Here is a 12,654-nt window from a genome sequence, read left to right on the forward strand (position 1 = left end):
GGTGCTGCTTGGTCCTTGATCACCGGTGGGTGGTGGTACCTGCAAGAGACTCCGATGCTTAAGTCAGTACGGGCCTTAGGTAGGTTTCTTTTGTAGAATTAGAGTATGAGTTATACCTGGGTGCTCTAGTGTAGTTATAGTAGTTTTTTAACGATCTTCCTTTTAGATAAGTTTGTTATCTTATCTTATCTTTTGTGAGTGAGATCATATCTTTGGCCAACTGCCTTCTAGTAGTCGGTGGCCCTTTCATTATGGGCCTCTTTGGGCCTCTGTGGTGATCTTTCGATCTCTTTGTGAAGAGTTCTTCGTAATGGGCCAACCTTTAAAGAGGTCGGTCCTCTGTCTTCATGCAACCCGGACCCTATAGCTCAGTCCAGGGTATGAACAGTGCCCCTGCTTGAGCTTCGAGCTTTCCACGAGGTTGTGCTTTCGAGCTTCGACCCATTTGGGGAAGTCGTGTTCAAGCATCTGTTTGGCTGTGCCCGGTCTGCTCTTTCTCGTGCGAGTTCTGCGTCTTTAAATGCTATTTCAAAAATGCGAAGCGTTTTTGCTTTTGCTCCTTAATTGCTGCATCATTTTTTGAGGGAGTTATTTCCTTGGGAGCATGCAAGCGCTTTAAAAGCCTATTGATTGGGCTTTTATTCCTTTTGCCGTTTCTTTTCCCTCTTTACATTTTGTTTGAAATCAAAAGGGTTTTTGCTTTTCAGTTTCTTGGTTCTTATTTGCTTTCGCATTTCTGGACAAAGAGCTTCCTTCCTTCACCTTTGTTCCTTCGATTTGCCCCAAGTTTTCTTCTTTCTCTGAGGCTTCGAAACGTTCACTGGAGTGGATCGTTCGTGATTTGCTGCGCGCTCGCCGTTGTTTCTGTTTCTTCCTCATTCTAGGTTGGTGCTTGTTTTATGCGTTTCGCATTTTTCTTGTTTGTTGATAGTTGCGATTCTTCTTTGTGCTAGCTTCTGGTGATGCTGCATGCTTTTATTTCTTTGAGAACTTTTGATCTTTTGTTTTGTTGTCTATTTGAATAACGTTGGCGCTTGGATTTTGGGTTTATCTTCGGGGGCTTTTTTGCTGAAGGGGCCAGGGCTTTTGCGTTTCTTCCTTTCTGTATCTGTATTGCCTTCAAAGGGTGCTCCTGGGTTTCGATGATGATTTTCTTGTTTCTTGTGAACCTTGGGGCACCCTTTTGTTTACTGCTTTGCTTGCTCTTTTTTATTCTGCCCGAGTTGTTTGGTGGTGACGCCTCTTTCATTTTCTGGTTTATAGGTGTATTTTATATGTCTTCTTGTAGAAATATTGTTGAGATGTCTGCAAAGGTCCCTCCTAGTATGGCTGACTAGTTAGATTCCATAATGTTAATGTGTGTTACTGTAGTGGACCCATAGTATTGTGAGAAGTTTAGGAGGTTTCACAGGATCTGTGAGAATAGGGAGGATGAAAAAAACAACGAGCTGGTGTCCGCCGACCCCGAGGAGAGGGTCAATTTTCCTCCTTTAAGTCAGGTGGAACGTCCCTTCTTTTATGAGTATAACTGCTTCTTTACCAAGTTAGGTATTACCCTTTCCTTTACTGAGTTTGAGACTGATATCCTGTGGAACTATAACGTGGCTCCTTCCCAGCTTCATCCAAACTCTTGGGCTTTTATGAAGATTTTTCAATTGCTGTGTCAGGAGCTGGGTGTTCGACCTACCATCTCTCTTTTTCTTTATTTGTTTGTGATGACCACGCCCGGGGCAGCTAAGAAGAAGGCTTCATGGATCTCTTTTCGGGCTACATAGGGAAAGAAAGTCTTTTCTATTTTTGATGATTCCTTCCATGATTTCAAAAATTTTTATTTCAAAGTCTGGGCTATTGAGGATGTTCACCCCATCCCTCTTTGGTGGCAGAAGGACCCTATAGTTCTTAAGTATCCTTTAGAGAGTCTTGATGAGGTGGAGAGGGCCTTTGTGGATGTTTTGAAGGAGCACCGGGGGGAGCCCCCTCATCTGGATACTAAGAGGATTTTAGGAGATCATGCTCTTCTCCATTCTGAGCTAGGTAGTTCCCGACTTCTTTTTTGGAAATTTCTGCTTTATTTGTCATGGTCTTTATTGTTATCTGCTGTATAACTGTTTTACTGGTTTGATTTTTCAGAGATGGTGTCGAGTTCTGATTTGATGAAGGTTTTCCGTAAGGCCAAGAAGGTGATGGTTGCTCAGAATTTGTCTAAGAAGACATCAGGGGAAGGTTCTTCTCAACTCCTGCCGAAAAAGCTAGACTCGGGCCCCCAAGGCCCAAGGAAGATATCCCGTCTCCTCAAGTTCGGGCGGCTTCTGCTGATCTGCCCCTCTTTCTTCTAGTGTTGCCTCTTCTCCTCCTCCCTCTAGGCCTTCTTCTAAGAGGCCAAGGACTGCTGGGACCTATAATCTTAACGACAAGGAGTTTGACGGTGTGTCTTTTGTTGCCGAGCATGTCACCCCTCATGGCCATGTGCCGACCGATGACGTGTCCATTTTACACCACCTTGACTTTATATCCAGCAACAGTCTTCGGATGGCTAACCTTAGTCTTGCTCTTTCAAGGGAGTTCAAGAAGTATCCTATCCACGCTACTAGTGCTTTTCTTGAGAAGGCCAAGGCTGACTATGATAGGGTAGAGGGGTTGAGACTTGAGCTGGAGGCGAAGAATGTCGGGCTAGAGCTTGCTGCGGAAAAGGAGAAGGCCCGGGCTATTGCTGTAGAGGCTGCTGCCAATTTGGCTGAGGACATGGCAAAGAAGGCAAATGAGAGCTATACCCGGACTTATGGTGAGCTTTTGGAGGTTAAGGAGAAACTCCAGTCTGCTTATGACGATTATATTGAGCTTCAGGGCCATGTGGTGAGTGGTATGACTGCTCTTTATGAAAATTTGAAGGCTCAAGTTGGGGTTCTTGCTCCAGATGCCAACTTTACCTTGTTTAGCATAGATAACATTGTTGAGGATGGTAAGATCGTGCTAGTCCCTGATGATGATGAAATTCCTACCCCAGAACCTCCTGCCAAGTCTTCCTCTATTGAGCTGTCCCGATCTGAGGTCGATCCCTACGCGGAGATCTTGAATGGCCCTGATGGTGTTGTCGGAGCCGTTCTGATCTCAGTCATTCTTCTTGCTCCTCAGGATACGGCGACAGGAGAAAAGCTGGACCCCTTGTGATTCTCTCCTTTTATCTTTCTTTTGATTATGTATTGATGCGGTCCGACTTGTGGACCTTTGAACTTTCGGTTTCTGTAATACTTTTGGGTAACTTTCTTAACACTTTATGGTTGCTTTCTAGAAACTTTTAATTTTTAATCAAAGCACTTTTTACTCTTGGGTTGCCTGTTAGGTGATGACAAGTCATCTTAGGCTAGTTTCACAAGCCTTTTTCATTAATTTTTACTTAGTTTTCATGTATTTCTTAGGCAATAAGTAAGTGTTTGGATGAGAAATTTATGCTTGTCTTGATTCAATCAAACATTGCTAATTTTATGCATTTTTATGAGATTTTCTGCAAGATTTAGTTGATGTTTTGAAAGATGCAAAATCTTGTGAGTATGCCAAGGCTTTTGATGAGTTTGTTTGGTTGATGATAGGTAGAAAGAAGTAGAGGAGGAGCAAGGAAGAAAGGAAAGAGAAACCAATGTTGGAGCTAAAGTTGGTGCTCCAACGTTGGTGGCAAACGTTATGTGCAAAAAAAAATTGGGTGCCAACGTTGGAGGGAACGTTGGTGAACCAATGTTGTCTCCAACATCTGCGATAATTTCAAGTTTTGGAGCTAAAAGAATTTTGGGCGACGCGTACACATGAAAGAGAAAAAATTTTCAATCCACGCGTAAGCATGAGCTAGGCGCACGCGTGAAATGACAAAATTGACCATCCACACGTACGCGTGGGTCATGCGTACGAGTGACTAAGCCAACGTTGGAGGGAAAGTTTTTGATCAAACGCTGCCTCCAACGTCCTCAATAAGAAGCCCATAATTTGGAATTGAGAAACTTGAATCGACGCGCACGCGTCTATGGCGCGTACGCATGGAATGGAAAATTGAGAATGCACACGTAAGCGTGGTGTACGCGCATGCGTGGAAGGGAAAAACACAGCCTTCACGCGTATGCGTGGTGTACGTGCACGCGTGGATGAGCGAACATTGGTGTACCAACGTTGAGTCAAACATTGCTAGCAGCACCCAAAATTTTTCTATTATGCAACGTTTGGGCTCAATGTTTTCACACAAACGTTGCCACCAACGTAAAGGCCAGTGTTAATTCCAAATGGCACCATGTAAGCTCATAAACGTTTAGCCAAGGTCAACTTCAATTAGAGTCATTTCTCACTACTTCAATCAAGGCCAAGGCCCACATCCAAGTACACTAATGACCCAATTGAAGATGAGAAGAAGCCTATAGATAGAAGAATGCTTGAAGATGAAAAGAGAGTGAGTTTAGAGAGTCTAGCTCTGGTAGAGGGCAGTAGGAGTAGGAGTAGGGTAGAAAAGCTCTGGTAGAGAGCTTAGTTAGAATTTCTTTTTCTTCTCTGCACTTTACATTTCTTTTGTATTGTTTAGTTTAGCCAATGCAATTTCAGTTTCTGCTAATTTTCTTCTGCAATTTTCCTTTCTGCAAATTTTACAATTTAGTTTACAGTGAGCTTGATTTACATTTCTGTAATTTAGATTTCTTGCAATTATTCTTAGAGCAATGATCAATTAAACCCCAACTCATTAGGGAGAGGAACTCTATTGTGATTTATATGAATTAACTGAAATTCTTCTTCCTCTCAATTCATCTGGATAGCTAAAAAACAACTTCTGTTTTGATTGAGATCCCTTCACTCTGGAAAGGAGTTTGAATCTGTTGAATTTTCATGTGAGCTTCGGAAGGAGAATCATGGAAATTAGAACCAAAGCTCTGTTTCTCACAACTCTCTAGATCAAAACCATTCGGGAGGAATTGAGATATTGAGAGTCTGTGTGGCTTATGGATGAGAGACATGTACTTATCCTCTTCTCATGACAATTAGATCAAGGAATTGGCAATATAGATTGTGATTAGAGAGATTGGATTACCAAGAAATTGGGATCCAATCAATTTCAATCTGCCATAGATCTATTCATATGATTAAGAAAGAAGTTGAGACCCATTTGATTCATTGTGGATTATGATATCTCCAATCCCTGATGAGTCTTTCGTTTTGTTAATTGTCCTTGAATTCATTTCAATTGCTTGATTTACTGCTTTCCTTAATTTTCTTGCACACAAAGCCCGTTACATCTGATGTAATTTACTTTTCTTGCCATTTAAGTTTCTGCCATTTACTTTTAGCAATTTAAATTCCTTGCAATTTATATTCTGTGATCCAATTTCACCCACTTCACCACTGACAGCTTGACTAGACTAATCACCTCACTAAAGTTGCTTGATCCATCAATCCTCGTGGGATCGACCTCACTCACATGAGTTTTACTACTTAATGCGACCCGGTATTCTTGCCGGTGAGTTTGTGCGGAAATCGTTTTTCCCTCATCAAGTTTTTGGCGCCATTGCCGGGGATTGATTTAGATCAACAATGATTAAGTGGGTGATAAGTCTAGATTAAGCATTTTCTTTGTTTTTGTCATTTAAGTTCTTTTTAATTTTCTATTTTTTGCTGATACTGAGGTGTTTGTGTTATTGTCTCACTAAGAAACTCTCATCTGAGACATGAATTTCAATTTTTTTTTGTGATTATATTTTGAAAAATTCAAATGGAGTTCACCTCACCTTTTGATCAAACAAATTTCATGGGATATTACCCACCACCACAAAATGATTCAAGTCATTATCCTAATGGTGGCTGGAAATATTACCAAGAAATAACAGATTATGAGCAATCCACCCAGTGGGGATATGCTCCAGGGCCACAAAATGATCAAGCAGATTATATGGCATACTGCCCACCACCAAATGATTCAGATCATTATCCTCATGGTGGATGGGAGTATCATCAAGGGATGATGGAGTATGAACACCTCCCAGGGCCACAAAATGACCCACATTTTGATGAATCTAACTCATATTGTGGCTGGGAAGGTCAAAACAAAAGAGATTTAAATGCTTCATATTCTAATCATCCAGAGACATCATCACTTGATTATGTTGCCAATACATTCATGCAAGATCGCTCCCCAGGGCCACAAAATGATCTATACTGTGATGAATTCAACAACTACTCAAGTTGTGGCTGGGAGGATCAAAATCAAAGAGCATTCAATAGTTCATATTCCTCTTATCAAGAGCCATCTTCACTTGAGCATACCTTCAATTCATTTATGCAAAATTGTCCAACCTCACCTCTCAATTTTTCATTTGAAAATCCTTCATCATTTGACTATACCTCAACACAAAGTTTTCTCCAAGATCTGTACAACTCATTTCACCATTCACAAAACTCATTTCATGCCCCTCAAAACGAGTTCACCACAACACATACATACCCATAAGATCATTCCCAGCTTTCATCTCTTGAGCTATCATTCTCAAAATATGAATCCATGTTTGAAAATTATTGTGAGGAGATGAAGAGGTTTAGAGAAGAGGAAAAGAAATCCTGGAAAGAACAAGAGATCCTCTTCAAGAAGATGGAAGGATACTTAGAGCAAATAAGGAGAAACTTAGGATTGCAAGCATTGAGGATAAAGACCAATCTGTGAGTGAGGAAGTGGAAGAAAAGGTCCCTGTGTCAAATGAAAATTCAATGAAGAATGAGGTGGTGGAGGTATGTGAGCCTAGGATGTGATGCCAGGCATTTTGGCCAGTTTCACTGACCTTTTTCTTTACTATTTTAGGATAGTTTCATGCATTTTCTTAGTAAATAAGCAAGTTTTGGGTAAATATACACTTACATCTTGATTCAAGCAAACATTGTGAACTTTACATGATTTCATGAGAATTATGCATGAATTGAATAATAATATGGATGATACATGATCTCATGACTTGAAACAAAGCTTTGATGCACCTTGTTTATTTGATTTCAGGACAAAGGAAGTAAAGAAGAACCACGTTAGCAGTCACGTTAGCTTCACTAATGTAACCACTAACGTCGAATGGGAGCGAGCTTGCTATGTTAGTGGTAAAAGTTACCACCAATAACGCCTTCGAATGCCATCATAACATATGTTAGTTACCACGTTAGTTACCACATTAGTGGGAACTAACGTGGAAGAAAGGGGGAGCTCCAACGTTAGTGGTAGAAGTGAACACCACTAACGTTCCAAAAGGCCACACATAGCCATGTTAAGAGTCACGTTAATCTAATTAACGTGAACTCTAACGTGGATTAAGAAGAGATCGCCAACGTTAGTGACACTCACCTTTGTCACTAACGTTGGATCAGGCCAAGATTGCCCACGTTAGTGGTCACGTTAAGACCACTAACGTGAAGGGTAACATGGAACAAAAGAATGATGTGCCAACATTAGTGACACTAACCTTTGTCACTAATGTTGGAGATGGTAAGCATACCGACGTTAGTGGTCACGTTAATGCCATTAACGTGGGAAAATGGGGCACTTTGAAGGGTTAGTAACAAAGGTGAGTGTCACTAACGCTCTCGAAGCCTTGGTATGCCCATGTTAAAGGCCACGTTAGTTACACTAACGTGGACCATTAATGTGGAAGAGAGGGACAAAGAGCAACGTTATTGGTAAAAGTGAGTGCCAATAACGTTTGCGAAGGGCTAAGAGGCTACGTTAGTGGCTACGTTAGTACCATTAACGTTGAAGTTAACGTGGATCAACTAGTTTGGAATGTTAGTGACAAAGTTATCATCACTAACGCTCTCGAACCCAAGTTTACACTTAACGTTAACGCCACTAACGTCCTAATTAACTTCCCATCATGCCTAACTCACACTTTCTTTGCAAGCAAAGCTGAGCCCACTAAAGACTGTAACTGCTTTAACTAAAGATCAAGGGCCCATATCCAAGACTTGAAGAGCTAACTAGAAGATATGGAGAGTAGTATATATAGGGATAGTTTTGAATTGAAAAGGGGGCTGGATACTGGAGAACTATACTTTGTATATTTTACTTTTTCTGCAACTTCTAGTTTAATTTGGAGAATGCATTCTTCTTTATCATTTTTCATTTCCAGAGCTATGAACAACTAAACCCCTTTTCATTAGGTTAGGGAGCTCTGTTGTAATTTGATGGATCAATAATATTTTTCATTATTCTTTCTCTTTCTTTTCTCTTGATTTTACTAGAAAGCTTTCGTTCTTCTTCCAATTGGTTAGCTATATTGGAAGAGAAGCTCTCCATAATTGGATCTCCTTGGACCTTGGAAGAGAAATGAGGAGATCATGCTAGAAATGCTTTCTTATGCTGGACCAAATTGGGGTTTGGATCGATATAGTGACATATAATCCTACCAACACTTTGATTTGGGAATGCATGTGGTATAATCAGTGACCATACTTCATCTCTTCCCATGAGCAATTAAATCAAGGAATTGGGCAATTGTTCAAGCTTAGAGAGATTGGGTTGCCAAGGAATTGGGATCCAATCACTTAAGATTGCCAAGGAGATCAATGAATGCATTGATTGAGGAAGAGATGAGAATGAACTTGATCCAGAGAATGCAATGATGCACAGAAACTTGTCCCTTAACAAATCTCCCTCGGCAAGTATACCGAATTGCCGTCAAGTAATAACTCACAAAAGAGTGAGGTCGAATCCCACAGGGATTGATTGGTCAAGCAACTTTAATTGGAGGAATATTCTAGTTGAGCTAAGCAGAATGTGGTTTGAGAGTTGCAGGAAATTAAATGGCAGGAAAGTAAATAGCAAAAAACGTAAATGCTGGAAATAAAGAGCTGAAAATAAATGACGGAAAGTAAATTGCAGAATTGTAAATGGGAATGGGAAGATGATCATAGAAGTAATTGGCATAAAGTAAAGAGAATGGGTAAGATCAGAAATGGGGAAGTCATTGGGCTTAGGAGATGTTGCATTCTCCAGATCAAGTTCATTTTCATCTCTTCCTCAATCAATGCATTCATTGATCTCCTTGGCAATCTTAAGTGATTGAATTCCAATTCCTTGGTAATTCAATCTCTTAAATCAGATCAATAGCCAATTCCTTGGTCTAATTGCTCATGAGAAGAGATGAAGTGTGGTCACTGATTATACCACATGTATTTCCAAATCAAAGTATTGGGAGAATTATATGTCACCATATCCGCCCAAACCCCAATTTGTTCCAACATGAGAAAACATTTCTAGCATGATCTCTTCATCCCTTTTCCAAGGTTCAGAAGAGATCCAAGTATGAATAGCTTCTTTTCCAAGATAACTACTCAATTAGATGAAGATTGAAAGTTTTCTAGTAAAATTAAGAGAAAAGAAAGAAGAATAATAATGAAAACTATTATTGATCCATCAAATTACAACAGAGCTCCCTAACCCAAGAATGGAGGGCTATATATAGGGAAGGGAGGGGGGGTAAGGTTCGGCCATAAGGGTAGGTTTTGGGTGGGAAATTAATTTTGAATTTTGAAGGTAGGTGGAGTTTATGAGGTATGTTTATGGGGAAGAGTGGATGGATGTGAGTGGTGAAGTGGTGATAGGGAAGAGAGATTGAGGTGATTGGTGAAGAGTTTTGGGGAAGAGTGTTTATTGAGAAGAGGGAAGAGAGTGAGTGGAGGTAGGTGGGGATCCTGTGGGGTCCACAGATCCTGAGGTGTCAAGGAATTGCATCCCTGCACCAATTAGGCATGTAAAATGCCTTTGCATGCAATTCTGGCGTTTAAACGCCGAATTGATGCTTATTCTGGGCGTTCAGCGCCCAGATGCAGCATGTTTCTGGCGTTGAACACCAGCCAGATGCTTGTTTCTGGCGTTCAGCGCCAGCTCTTCTTCACTGTGCATTTCTGGCATCTGGACGCCAGGATGCTGCTTGTTTCTGGCGTTCAACGCCAGATCCATGCTCTGTTCTGGCGTTGAACGCCAGACAGATGCTCCTTACTAGCGTTTAAATGCCAGTGAGATCCTCCTCCAGGGTGTAATTTTTCTTCTGCTGTTTTTGATTCCGTTTTCAATTTTTATATTTATTTTGTGACTCCACATGATCATGAACCTAATAAAACATGAAATAACAATAAAAATAAATAAAAATTGGGTTGCCTCCCAACAAGCGCTTCTTTAATGTCAATAGCTTGACAGTGGGCTCTCATGGAGCCTCACAGATGTTCAGAGCATTGTTGAGACTCTCCAACACCAAACTTAGAGTTTGGATATGGGAGTTCAACACCAAACTTAGAGTTTGACTGTGGGGGCTCTGGTTGACTCTGTTTTGAGAGAAGCTTACTGTGCCTCTTTTCCATGTTTACAGAAGGATGTCCTTGAGTTTTAAACTCAAGGGAGTCCTCATTCAATTGAAGGACTAGTTCACCTCTGTTAACATCAATCACAACTCTTGCTGTGGCTGGGAAGGGTCTTCCAAGGATGATGGATTCATTCTCATCCTTCCCAGTGTCTAGGATTATGAAATCAGCAGGGATGTAAAGGCCTTCAACCTTTACTAGTGCGTCCTCTACTTGTCCATAAGCCTCTTTTCTTGAATTGTCTGCCATCTCTAATGAGATTCTAACAGCTTACACCTCAAAGATTCCAAGTTTCTCCATTACAGAGAGTGGCATGAGGTTTATTCCTAACCCAAGGTCACATAGAGCCTTCTCAAAGGTCATGGTGCCTATGGTACAAGGTATTAGGAACTTTCCAATATCCTGTTTCTTCTGAGGTAATCTCAGTTTATCCAATGCATTTAGTTCATTGGTGAACAGGGGAGGTTCATCTCCCCAGGTTTCATTACCAAATAAATTGGCATTCAGCTTCATGATTGCACCAAGGAACTTGGCAACTTGCTCTTTAGTAACATCTTCATTCTCTTCAGAAGACGAATACTCTTCAGAGCTCATGAAGGGCGTAAGGAGGTTCAATGGAATCTCTATGGTCTCTAGATGGGCCTCAGATTCCTTTGGTTCCTCAAAGAGAAACTCCTTATTAATCATTGGACATCCCAGGAGGTCTTCCTCCTTGAGATTCACGTCCTCCTCTTCCTCTTTGGGTTCTGCCATGGTAATTATATCAATGGCCTTGCACTCTCCTTTTGGATTTTCTTCTGTATTGCTTGGGAGAGTACTAGGAGGGATTTCAGTGATCCTTTTACTCAGCTGGCCCACTTGTGCTTCCAAATTTCTAATGGATGACCTTGTTTCATTCATGAAACTCACAGTGGCCTTAGATAGATCAGAGACTAAGTTTGCTAAATTAGAGGTATTTTGTTCAGAGTTCTCTGTCTGTTGCTGAGTGGATGATGGAAAAGGTTTACTATTGTTAAACCTGTTTCTTCCACCATTATTAAAGCCTTGTTGAGGCTTTTGTTGATCCTTCCATGAGAAATTTGGGTGATTTCTCCATGAGGGGTTATAGGTGTTTCCATAAGGTTCACCCATGTAATTCACCTTTGCTATTGCAGGGTTCTCAGGATCATAAGCTTCTTCTTCAGAAGATGCCTCTTGAGTACTGTTGGATGCAACTTGCATTCCATTCAGACTCTGAGAAATCATATTAACTTGCTGAGTCAATATTTTATTCTGAGCCAATATGGCATTCAGAGTATCAATTTCAAGAACTCCCTTCTTCTGAGGCGTCCCATTACTCACAGGATTCCTCTGAGAAGTGTACATGAACTGGTTATTAGCAACCATGTCAATGAGTTCTTGAGCTTCTGCAGGCGTTTTCTTTAGGTGAATGGATCCACCTGCAGAAGTATCCAATGACATCTTAGCTAATTCAGACAGACCATCATAGAATATATCCAAGATGGTCCATTCTGAAAGCATATCGGAAGGACACTTTTTGGTCAATTGCTTGTATCTCTCCCAAGCTTCATAGAGGGATTCACCTTCTTTCTGTCTGAAGGTTTGAACATCCACTCTAAGCTTACTAAGCTTTTGAGGAGGAAAGAACTTGGCTAAGAAAGCTGTGACCAGCTTATCCCAAGAGTTCAGGCTATCTTTGGGTTGAGAGTCCAACCACACTCTAGCTCTCTCTCTTACAGCAAAAGGGAAAAGTATGAGCCTGTAGACTTCAGGATCTACTCCATTAGTCTTAACAGTATCACAGATCTGCAAAAATTCAGTTAAGAACTGAAAAGGATCTTCAGATGGAAGTCCATGGAACTTGCAGTTCTGCTGCATCAGAGAAACTAATTGAGGTTTCAGCTCAAAATTGTTTGCTCCAATGGTAGGGATGGAGATGCTTCTTCCATGTAAATTGGAATTAGGTGCAGTGAAGTCACCAAGCATCCTCCTTGCATTATTATTATTTTCGGCTGCCATCTCCTCTTCCTGTTCGAAAATTTCTGAAAGGTGCTTGCTGGATTGTTGTAATTTAGCTTTTCTTAGTTTCCTCTTTAGAGTCCTTTCAGGTTCTGGATCTGCTTCAACAAGAATGTTCTTGTCCTTGCTCCTGCTCATATGAAAAAGGAGGGAACAGAAAAATAATAATAGGGATCTTTTTTGCCCAGGTGTAGAGGTTCCCTTAGGTGAGTGGAAGAAAAGAATGTAATGTAAAGAAGGGAAGAAGAGAAAATTGGAACACAGATGGAAGAGGGGGTT

General features: G+C 40.9%; 1 non-coding gene across 1 annotated transcript; it reads left to right on the forward strand.

The window, feature by feature from the left end:
- The first annotated feature begins 11,871 nt into the window (after positions 1-11,871).
- On the forward strand, positions 11,872-11,979 carry LOC112760246 (small nucleolar RNA R71). Its single transcript, XR_003180696.1, has one exon. It is a non-coding gene; the product is annotated as a small nucleolar RNA R71 (small nucleolar RNA).
- Positions 11,980-12,654: the final 675 nt, after the last annotated feature.

This window comes from Arachis hypogaea, chromosome 16 (genome assembly GCF_003086295.3).
Source record: "Arachis hypogaea cultivar Tifrunner chromosome 16, arahy.Tifrunner.gnm2.J5K5, whole genome shotgun sequence".
Classification (NCBI taxonomy): domain Eukaryota; kingdom Viridiplantae; phylum Streptophyta; class Magnoliopsida; order Fabales; family Fabaceae; genus Arachis; species Arachis hypogaea.